The sequence below is a fragment of the Triticum dicoccoides genome, chromosome 1A (genome assembly GCF_002162155.2).
Source record: "Triticum dicoccoides isolate Atlit2015 ecotype Zavitan chromosome 1A, WEW_v2.0, whole genome shotgun sequence".
NCBI classification, from domain to species: Eukaryota; Viridiplantae; Streptophyta; class Magnoliopsida; order Poales; family Poaceae; genus Triticum; species Triticum dicoccoides.
In genome coordinates, this window is record NC_041380.1 from 489,608,473 (window position 1) to 489,620,103 (window position 11,631).

At 44.6% G+C, this 11,631-nt stretch overlaps 1 pseudogene; it reads right to left on the reverse strand.

Annotated features, from left to right (window-relative positions):
* LOC119353934 overlaps nucleotides 1-7,417 on the reverse strand; it is a 75,176-nt pseudogene extending 67,759 nt beyond the window's left edge.
* Nucleotides 7,418-11,631: the final 4,214 nt, after the last annotated feature.

The window sequence follows — 11,631 nt, forward strand, 5'->3', positions numbered from 1 at the left end:
GGACACTACATCCACGTCCCACAAGTGACGCGGGCTTCGACGCCCACGTCACTTGTGGGACGTGGATGTAGTGTCCGACACCGACGGCCACATGTATCTCACACCCACGATACTTGCTATTTAGGGTTTCCTCTACCGCTCGGCGACCCTCGGCGACCCTCGTTCCCGATAAAAAAAGAGGAAGAAGAAGAAAAAGAGAGGATAAGAAAGAATAGAGGAGTCTCCTCTATTCTTTCTTCTCCTCTTTTTTTTCTTCTTCCTCTTCTTTTTTTATCCTTGAAGTGTTGTCGAGGTCACCCCAACCCCTAGAGAAGCAGCGTCGAGGCCACCCCAAACCCTAGAGAAGCAGCGTCGTGGCCACTAATTAATATTAGTTCTACGTTTGCCACTAATATATCCATCTGTCATGTTTGAATAATAATTGCCATGTTGTAAATATTTGTAGAAACTATGGACACCGCTCGAGACGAAGTACAAGAAGAGTTGTTGGGGGACATAATCGCACGAGGAAGTGATACCGTCTGCTCGTTGTTTCTCAATGACACCGATGGTCTGGAAGCAGCTGGCTATGATTATGATGGCTCCGGTGACCTAATGCCGGTGCAAGAAGGAGCCCGTGAGGATGGCTCTGGGGACCCAATGTCGGTGCAAGAAGGAGACCGTGATGACTTCTCCGGTGATCGAACCGAGTCCGGCCAGGTATATATATTAGTTAAGCTTGTGCTAATAGCTAATTGATGCATTCATTGTTTTGGTATGTACACATATTAATTAAGTCTTTATTCTTTTTTCTAGCCCTCCGGATCGAGCACAACTTCGGTAAAGAGACGAGGCCCGAAGAAAAAGTTGAGCTCGGATGAAAAGTTTGAGATCATAGCAATCGCGCCCGACGGCCAACCAATTGAACCCCTCTGGACAAAGAGCGCATTTGTTGCTCAGTGCGGAGTTATTTCAGTTTTTCAATCAATTGGCCCTCGATAAAGCAACGGTAACCTGCTACTGTGTGTGACCGTTGCTTTATCGAGGGCCAATTGATTGAAAAACTGAAAGAACTCCTCAAATGGAACATGCAACAGTTCAATTCCAATGAGGTCATGCTCCTTTTTAACTCTCACATACAAAGTACTCCTCCCCCCAGACTCTCTGCAGATTTTCAAGTACCAATCATGCAATCTTCGCATCATCGTTGATAGAGATCTTTCATCTTTGACGAGAGGCTTCCCGTACTCGTATCTTTGTATCTGCACCTCCATGAAATCATAATGTACATCGTCGGCCAGGTAATCGCCAATATTGCTATAAGCGATAATGTCGCTAGGCACCTTGAGCGGGGGGCACGATTGGTTCGCTTGTTCGCCGAGCTGGGCAATTTGTTTCCCAGCTCGTCGTTCTTTCAGCCTTTGATCACTGACAGTACTTCCCGACCGCTCCGCTTCGGCAAATACCTTTCCAATAATGCGCTCATAGTTTCCTTTCGGCGGAGACTTGGGTGGTTTTGTCAGGGCAGCCAGAGTGCGCTTCGCTTTCACCGGATCTACCTTCACCTCCGGAGGTGGATGTTTCTTTGCTTTCACCCCTTCAAAGAAGTTCCTCACTTCTTCTCGCGCGATCTCGGCGTTCTCCTACGTGTAAATCATTGACCATAGCAAGTACGTGATCACCGGTACGCATGGCGGGCTTCTTCCGGTGATCTGCCTCGCCTTTGAAATGCTTGCCTTTCTTTCGACATTGATGGTTGGTCGAAAGAAATCGACGATGGCCCAGGTACACATTCTTCCTGCATTTGTCTAGGTATATACTTTCAGTGTCATCTAAACAGTGCGTGCATGCGTGGTATCCTTTGTTTGTCTGTCCTGAAAGGTTACTGAGAGCGGGCCGATCGTTGATGGTCACGAATAGCAACGCCTTTAGGTTAAATTCCTCCTGTCTGTGCTCATCCCACGTACGTACACCGTTTCCATTCCACAACTGTAAAAGTTCTTCAACTAATGGCCTTAGGTACACATCAATGTCGTTGCCGGGTTGCTTAGGGCCTTGGATGAGAACTGGCATCATAATGAACTTCCGCTTCATGCACATCCAAGGAGGAAGGTTATACATACATAGAGTCACGGGCCAGGTGTTGTGATTGCTGCTCTGCTCCCCGAAAGGATTAATGCCATCCACGTAAAGCAAACCATACATTCCTTGGGTCCTTTGCAAACTCATCCCAGTACTTTCTCCCGATTTTTCTCCACTGCGACCTGTCAGCGGGTGCTCTCAACTTCTCGTCTTTCTTCCGGTCCTCACAGTGCCATCGCATCAACTTGGCATGCTCTTCGTTTCTGAACAGACGTTTCAACCGTGGTATTATAGGAGCATACCACATCACCTTCGCAGGAACCCTCTTCCTGGGGGGCTCGCCGTCAACATCACCAGGGTCATCTCGTCTGATCTTATACCGCAATGCAACGCATACCGGGCATGCGTTCAGATCCTTGTATGCACCGCGGTAGAGGATGCAGTCATTAGGGCATGCATGTATCTTCTCCACCTCCAATCCTAGAGGGCATACTCCCTTCTTTGCTGCGTATGTACTGTCGGGCAATTCGTTATCCTTTGGAAGCTTCTTCTTCAATATTTTCAGTAGCTTCTCAAATCCTTTGTCAGCCACAGCATTCTCTGCCATCCACTGCAACAATTCCAGTACGGTACCGAGTTTTGTGTTGCCATCTTCGCAATTGGGGTACAACCCTTTTTTGTGATCCTCTAACATGCGATCGAACTTCAGCTTCTCCTTTTGACTTTCGCATTGCGTTCTTGCATCGACAATGACCCGGCGGAGATCATCATCACCGGGCACATCGTCTGGTTCCTCTTGATCTTCAGCAGCTTCACCCGTTGCCGCATCATTGGGCACATCGTCTGGTTCCTCTTCATCTTCACCAGCTTCCCCCGTTGCAGCATCATCGTATTCAGGGGGCACATAGTTGCCATCGTACTCTTCTTCTTCGCCGTCTTCCATCATAACCCCTATTTCTCCGTGCCTCGTCCAAACATTATAGTGTGGCATGAAACCCTTGTAAAGAAGGTGGGAGTGAAGGATTTTCCGGTTAGAGTAAGGCCTCGTATTCCCACATTCAGTGCATGCACAACACATAAAACCATTCTGCTTGTTTGCCTCAGCCGCATCGAGAAACTCATGCACGCCCTTAATGTACTCGAAGGTGTGTCTGTGACCGTACATCCATTGCCGGTTCATATGCGTGCATTATATATAATTAAGTGTCCAAATTAATAGAAGTTCATCATCACATTAAAACAAAAGTGCATACATAGTTCTCATCTAACAACATATAGCTCTCCAGAGCATCTAATTAATTAAATCATACATTTAAACTATGTAAAACATCTCAATGCGAAAACAAATGCGATCATAATCGCAACCAAGGTAACAATTGATCCAACGGCATAATGATACCAAGCCTTGGTATGAATGGCATATTTTCTAATCTTTCTAATCTTCAAGCGCATTGCATCCATCTTGGTCTTGTGATCATCGATGACATCCGCAACATGCAACTCTAATATCATCTTCTCCTCCTTATTTTTTTTTATTTTTTTCTTCAACAAATTGTTTTTTTCTTCAACTAAATTTAACCTCTCGACAATAGGGTCGGTTGGCATTTCCGATTCACATACATCCTACATAAATAAAATTTATGTCATGTTGGTCGGCATAATTTTCATAAACAATAAATGAACCAATAGTTATAAAGATAATATATATACCACATCCGAATCATAGATAGGACGAGGGCCGACGGGGGCGGATACCAAAACCATCGCACTATATAGGATGCAATAATAAAAGTAAGAAAATAATACAACTATATATGTAAACATACAAGTAAGAATAGTTTTCCTTTCAGAAAGAAGATAAGAACAAGTGGCTCACCACGGTGGTGCCGGCGATGAGCTCGGCGCGGGTGATCGACAACGGTGAAGATGGGGACGGGGCGTGACGGACCGCTAAACCTAGACAAATATTGAGGAAAATGGAGATTGGAGGTCGAGCTTGGAGAGGAGAAAGCTTAAGTAGTGTGGCTCGGGCATTCCATCGAACACCTTGTGTGCATAGGAGGTGGGCTAGAGCACCACCAAGCCCTCTCCCCCTCGGCCAGAAAAAAACAGAGCAGTGTGCTCTGCTCTTACGCGAGGGGGTATATATAGGCACCTCATTGGTCCCGGTTGGTGGCATGAACCGGGACTAAAGGGGAGCCTTTGGTCCCGGTTCAAGCCACTAACCGGGACCAATGGTGGTGGGCCAGGAGCGAGGCCCATTGGTCCCGGTTCGTCCCACCAACCGGGACCAAAAGGTCCAGATGAACCGGGACCAATGGCCCACGTGGCCCGGCCGGCCCCCTGGTCTCACGAACCGGGTCCAATGCCCCCATTGGTCCCGGTTCTGGACTGAACCGGGACTAATGGGCTGACCCGGCCTGGACCAAAGCCCTGTTTTCTACTAGTGAGGGGATCCGGCTCCATGCATTTGGAAAGAAAAAGAAGGCACATCCAATCCATTAACCCAGCACCGACATAATTTTGTAAACTGTTGTTGTCAAAAGCAAGAGTCTTATTCGTATGAGTCAAGATTCTGAAATCCCATTAACTAAATCTAATTATGTCTAAAAACAAGCAACCTTTTGGATAGTTAAGATAGCACTTAGTGAAACAAGCTTTATGTGTTTAGGCTCTAAATATACCATAACAAAAAATAATCTATTTTTACTAAAGTTTAGAGAACAAACAAATGCAAATTCAGTTACCACTCTAATCACATTTCACGAAGTCCAGTATTGAACCATACCACCGATTAAACCAAGATATGTACACGATCCATATCAAAGATATTGTCTGCCTCACTTCACTTGCACGAATCTCAGATGTGGCATGTAAATGCATCTAACATTTGGGGCTTTCTACCTCGCCATGCGACCGCAACGTCTGACTAATATTATGTAAAAAAGGGAAAAATAGAAGTATCAGAGCAACACGGTGAACAACTCACCTGCAGCAAGATGCCGCTGGCCCTATCAAAGCTGCAGTTGTAGCATTTCATGTTGTCCTCAAAGAACACCTCAAGCTTGTACCTCCGGGAATCATGATTCAGGTACAGTTCTATGGGCCGCTTCCCTGGGATGATCTCTACATGGACGCTGTCTCAAGAATTAGCCACCTCGAATTTGCGCTCAGCGTCGCAGTTGCCTACAAGGAGGTGTGCATTGGCTGCATGGTGAGATACGTCGGGCGCGCGGGGAAGACGGTTCTCCAGGGCAGGGGAGACGGAGAGGAGGGAGCCAAGGAAGCAGGGTAGGCGAGTTCGGCAGCGAGGGCTGCGGTGGCATTGGAATCGAACTGAACGGCACCTTTGCCTCGACTTAGCTAGCCGCGTTGGGCCGCGGCGACCTCGCAGGCGTACGCTTCGCCAGCAGCGGCAACGGTGGAATTGAAGGCTAGAAGCTCCCTAGTGACGGCGGAGGGTGAGATATTACAGACTCACACCATGGCCGTGTGGAGGCGGGCCCAGCACTGCTGGCGCCATTGCTAAGGAGCTGTGAGGAGCTGAGTAAAGCTCTCAATGGTAATGCACTTTTCATTCACCACATTTGTGCTTCCCTTGCTGCCATCATTCTCCACTTAAAACTTGGGGCTGTACATGATCATTTTTCTTTCTTCATTGGCAATGAAAGTTCAACTAATTAGTGTATTAATAAGTGGCATCATTTTTTGGTTATTATCTCCAGATTAGAATATATACCTTTGCTTGATTCCTGGTTGAAACAGCAGATTCAGTTGCCTTGCTCTTTCCCTTGTACAACTTATCAAGCCAAGTTTTCTTTCTCTTCGAATTTTTGGATTGACAAGGTTGCACAACCTTAACTAATATTGTAGATGCAAAATTGAAAGAATTACCAGTGTGAAAAAATTACTACAGCTTGCACAACCATGTACTGTACTTCTGAATATCTGTTGTGTGATCTGAACTTGCACAACCATGTATTTAATCTGGTGTGTGTGTGATGTGAACTAGTGAAAGAATTACTATAACTTGCACTTGATTGAATTATATATGTGATCTTAACTTGTGAATATCTAGCTGTATACTATATAACGTATGGCACAACTCTTTTTCCAGCTCTGTATTGTACTGTACTTAAATTACAAAATGCCTCATCCCTATTTCTGAACATCTAGGCGCAGTTGCTCGCGCAGGGGTGTGTGTGTGTTCTCAATGCATGGGCATGTTTTTCTCTTTTTGTTTATGTTTTAAAAAACAGATACAAATACATATATTTTGAAAACCATTGTTCATATTTTGAGAAGTCTTCGCCCGAGTGGCAGGGGCATGCCGTCTATCGCCTGCAGGAAGCCAGTACTGGGTCCAGGACAGTAACCACGTGGTCTCGTATTCTGACATCACACATGTTTTTTATTTTTGTTTATATTTTGAAAACAAATACAATTAGTTAATAAGAAGTGTTAATCGCACATTTCAATGCAGTGTAACAAAATGTTCGCTCAACTTTTTAAAAGATGTTTTTACCATTCAAAAAAATATGTATATGTGACGCATTTCAAACAAGTGTACATGACATTTCTTTAAATGTGATAGAATATAAATAAAAAAACGTTTCAAATAAAATGTTTGTGATTTAAAAAATATTTAGCCAATGTGTAAAAATGTTCTAATAGTTCAGAAATAACGATTTGTATCATAAAAAATGTTTCAACGTGTATCAAAAAATAGTCAAAACAAGTATCTTCAAAAAATTAATCATGTATTTAAAAATTTAAATCTATACAAGAAAAGGTTTAGATGTATACCAAAAATGTACAATATGAATAAAAAGTAGACATTAAAACATATATTTGAAGGAATGTTAATCATGTATTCAAAATTGTTAAACATGTACTAAAAAATTCTAACATATACAAAAAATGTACAATGTTCATGAAATAATATGTATATGTTGAAAAAAAAGGAAAAGAAAGATAAAAGGAAACCATTGAAAGATGGACTCACGCTTGGCTACATTGTTACCCAATGGCCGTCGTACTGTTGGTGATTGCTAATAGGAATCCCATTGTTAGAACCACGCAAGAAATGAGGCCTTCTTAGGGCACTTTGCACTCTGGACCGTCCGATCACGTGTCCAAAGTACTTTCAGCCGTTCGATTTCTTGATGAAATGATCCTGGCCGTTGGATCGAGAGTGATGTGACAATCAATGAATAATGTTGTGCTCATTTTTTACTTCGGGATATTGGTCTACCTAACTGGTGTCTGGTGGGTCGCGCGGTAGGAGGGCCGTTACTGTCAGTGACTGCGAGGCCGGGTTGCGACCGACGCTGGTTCTTATGGGCGCGGGGGTCATGGCCCCGCCTGTAAATTTGGGTGCCCATCGTAAGGTATTTGCGGATTTCATGTGGGCTGATGCCACGTGGCCTTTTCCAACTCATTGGTACCTCCCCAATCAGTGAGACGGTCGCGGTCGCGTTGTCCTCCACTCCTCTCCTCACGCTTCCCCTCCACTCCCCACTCTTCACTCCCCTAACCCTGGCCCTTCCTCTACGGCGCTGCCGCCGCCATCCATCTTCCAGTCCCCTCGAGTCGCCGATTCTCTCCTCAGATCATGGCCAACTCCGACCGCCTCCCCCTCTGCCACCTATTGGTGCGAGCTCGCCTTGGTCTTGATCCCCACCTCCTATATGCTCGACATGAGTGCAGATTGCCAGCGCACTACACATGGCGGGGCTGCTCCCACGCCCCGCTTTCTCCTTTGCCCGACGACCAAGCCCTTCGCCACCGAGCTCCTCTATGCCACCATCACCGCCCTTCCTATTCCCTTCCCGTTCTTCCCCTCCCTAACTCTAGAAACGGATGAGGAGGCTGATTCACCACCAGCCATCGGAGCCTCTTGCTTGACCACATTGAGGGAACGCCTTCGGCTGTCGAGCCCTTTTGCTTGACCGCGGAGAGGTTGCAAAATGGCTGGAGGCCTCATCCCATCTTGCAATCCGCCACCAAATCACATTTTTCCTGCTGCCATTGCCGACATCGCACCATGGGTGAGGTTCTTGATTCTTTGGTTGCTCTTTTGTTTCTACTAGATTTGTGATGTTCTACTGCTGATTTAGGTCACGTGTTACTGTTTTGGCCTTGTCTAGACTTATTGTCCTTTTGCTCATCTAGGTTTAGTTCTTTGAGATGTGCAGGATATGGTTAGGGCTGGTAGTTATTCGTTAGTTTTGTCTTTGCTGGTTGCACTTTGCTGGTGCTCTTAACCGTTGGATTGCTAGGATGTTCCAGTTGTTGGAAGAAGATGGCCGGTTCTCCTTTTGGTCTACATTCACGTTGCAGGTGATATTTTTACATGTTTCTTTGTTTAATATCCTTTTGTTGCATTATTTAACTTATAAACTGCTTCTCATGTATTGATTGTGACTTATTAAATCGTGAGCTTACTTCTATTTCATGTGATATTGGTAGGAACATGACGCGCCTCCATTTCAGAGGTGTTGTTGTTGCTGCGCGTTGGTGCTTGGGGTTCGCAACAGTTTCTCCACGCACAGGATCATCTCTTAATCATACTAGCTTAGTTGTAGTGTTAAATCGTGAGCATTTTTAGGTTGCTGTGTACCTATGAATAGTTTGTTGGTGCCTATGTTTCATGGTTCATATGTACCATCTGTAGGAAGGAGATTCTTTTTATTTTTTATTCTTTCGAAAAGGGGGGTTCGCCACAGTCTCTGCATCAGAACGATGCATACGGCCATGATTATTAATAAGCAAAAGATCCAACACAAGTCTCCATGTCTCGAACAAAAACCAAAAGAAGGCTCACGAAGAGCAACACAATGGTAGAAAAGCCACAACCGGCTGGCAAAAAAGATAGTAACACTAAATGACTATCCTATTACATGACCACCATCCAAACCGGTTAAAAATATCCTGTGCTACCATCTCCCATCGGATAGATCCAGTAACCAAACGCTCCCTGGGTTCCGTCGAAGTGAGTAGCGACCACATACGGATCAACGCAGTGGCTCGGAAGATAACCTGAAAAAAATGAATTTTTTGTTGTTTTGTTAAAGACCAAATCATTTCTTCAATTCCAGATTGCCCATAATAAAGCACAAACTCCTACATGAATGTGTCTCGCCGAGTCAAAATCTATCCCATCAAGCCACATCCCAAATAACATGGTGATGGAATTCGGAGGAGTAATGTTAAATGCTATGTGGACCGTCCGCCACATAATTTTTGCCAGAGGGCAATCGAGAAAGAGGTATTTGATTGATTCTTGTTCGTCACAAAAGCTACATCTCGTAGACCCTGTCCAATTGCATTTTGCCAAATTTTCCTTGGTTAAGATAACTTGTTTATGTACAAACCACATAAACACTTTGATTTTCAAAGGAACTTTGACTTTCCAAACATGTTTCGATCGGGGAATCGCGCTAGAGTTGATAACATCCAAGTACATGGATTTAACCGAAAACTCTCCATTCTTAGTTAGTTTCCAGCACAGCTTATCAGGCTGTTGAGACAACTGGACATCCATCAATCTTCTCACAAGATTGAGCCAGGCTTCCCAACGGCTCCCTACTAGCGTCCTCCTAAATTGAATGTTGAGCAGAGTAGACTGCAGCACCGTTGCAAAGTAAGCGTCTCTACGCTGAGCAGTGCTATAGAGATGGATATTGGAGTGCTAGGGGCGTCTCCCCTGGCCATGTATCCTCCCAAAATCTCGTAGCGGTACCATTTCCAACTATGAATCTTGTTCTATTGGAAAAGAGTGATCTAACTCTCATCAACCCTTTCCAAAAAGGCAAGTTAGTCGCCCTCACTGTCACCTGGGACAAGGTTCTAAAGTGGAGATACTTGTTACATGAGATCTGAGCCCAAGTGGCCTCCGTCTCGACGGAAAGCTTAAACAGCCACTTGCTAAGAAGACATATGTTGTTCACCTCCAGGTTTTCAATGCCTAGACCCCCTTGGTCTTTCGGCCTACAGATTATATCCCATTTAGGAAGTCTGTACTTTCGTTTTAGCTCATCACTCTGCCAGAAGAAATGAGATCGATAGAAGTCTAGCCTCTTCCGGACTCCCACAGGAATCACAAAAAAGGAAAGAAGAAACATAGGCATAATCGTGAGGACCAAGTTAATAAGAATTAGTCAGCCTCCGTATGACATTAGCTTGCCTTTCCAGCAGCTCAGTTTCTTCTCAAATTGATCCTCAGTACACTTCCATTCTCTTTTGGTCAGCTTACGATGGTGAATTAGTATACCTAAATACGTAAAAGGTAAAGCCCCCAACTCATACCCGAACAATTGTTTGTACGCATCTTGGTCATCATTAGCTCTTCCAAAACAGAACAATTCGCTCTTGTGGAATTTAATCTTTAACCCGGTCAATTGTTCGAATAAGCATAACACTAGCTTCATATTTCGCGCTTTTACCAAGTCATGCTTCATGAAGATGATAGTATCACCAGCGTACTACAGGATGGATACACCTCCGTCAACTAAGTGCGGGACAAGGCCTCCTACCTGGCCCGCCTCCTTAGCCCTTCCTATAAGGATTGCCAACATATCGACCACTATGTTGAAAAGAATAGGCGACATCGGATCTCCTTGCCTCAGTCCTTTGTGTGTTTGGAAGTAATGACCTATGTCATCATTCACTTTAATACCAACACTCCCTTTTTGTGTGGAAGAGTCTACCTGGCTTCTCCAGGCCTGGTCAAAACCTTTCATACGCAAAGCCTGTTGAAGGAAAGACCATTTGACCTTATCATACGCTTTCTCAAAGTCCACTTTGAGAACAACTCCATCTAGTTTTTTCATGTGGATTTCATGGAGCGTTCCATGTAGTACCACAACCCCTTCTACGATGTTTCTGTCCAGCATGAAGGCAGTTTGGGATGGTGCACCACAGAGTGCGCAATCTGCGTAAGCCTGTTCATCCGGACCTTGGTGAAAATTTTGAAACTTACATTAAGAAGACAGATAGGCCTGAACTGCTCGATATGAACAACCCCTGTTTCCTTAGGAAGTAAAGTTATCGTTCCAAAACTTAATTGAAACAACTGAAGCTGTCCAGAGAATAAATCATGGAACATCATGAGCAAATCTCCTTTGATAATATGCTAGCACTTTTTATGAAACTCCACTGGAAAACCATCCGGCCCTGGAGCCTTATTGTTTTTCATTTGTGCAATGGCCTCAAACACCTCTTTCTCCATAAATGGGGCGGTCAGACTATCATTCTCATGTGCGGCAAGTTGAGGGACATCCTCAACCGTGGACTCATCTAAGGATACAAAATTATCCTCCGGAGGTCCAAACAACTGCTTATAGTAATTAGTTATATAAACTTTAAGGTTCTCTTGTCCTAGAATCGTCCCCTCGTCCTGCTCAAGCTGAAATATACTCTTCTTCGGTGCTTGCCATTTGCAATAATATGAAAGAATTGAGTGTTGTCATCCCCTTGGATGATTTTGCGAACTTTAGCTCGCAATGCCCACCTCAATTCCCCTTCTCGAAGGAGGTCTTTCAGTCTCAACTCCGCCTCCAATTTAGT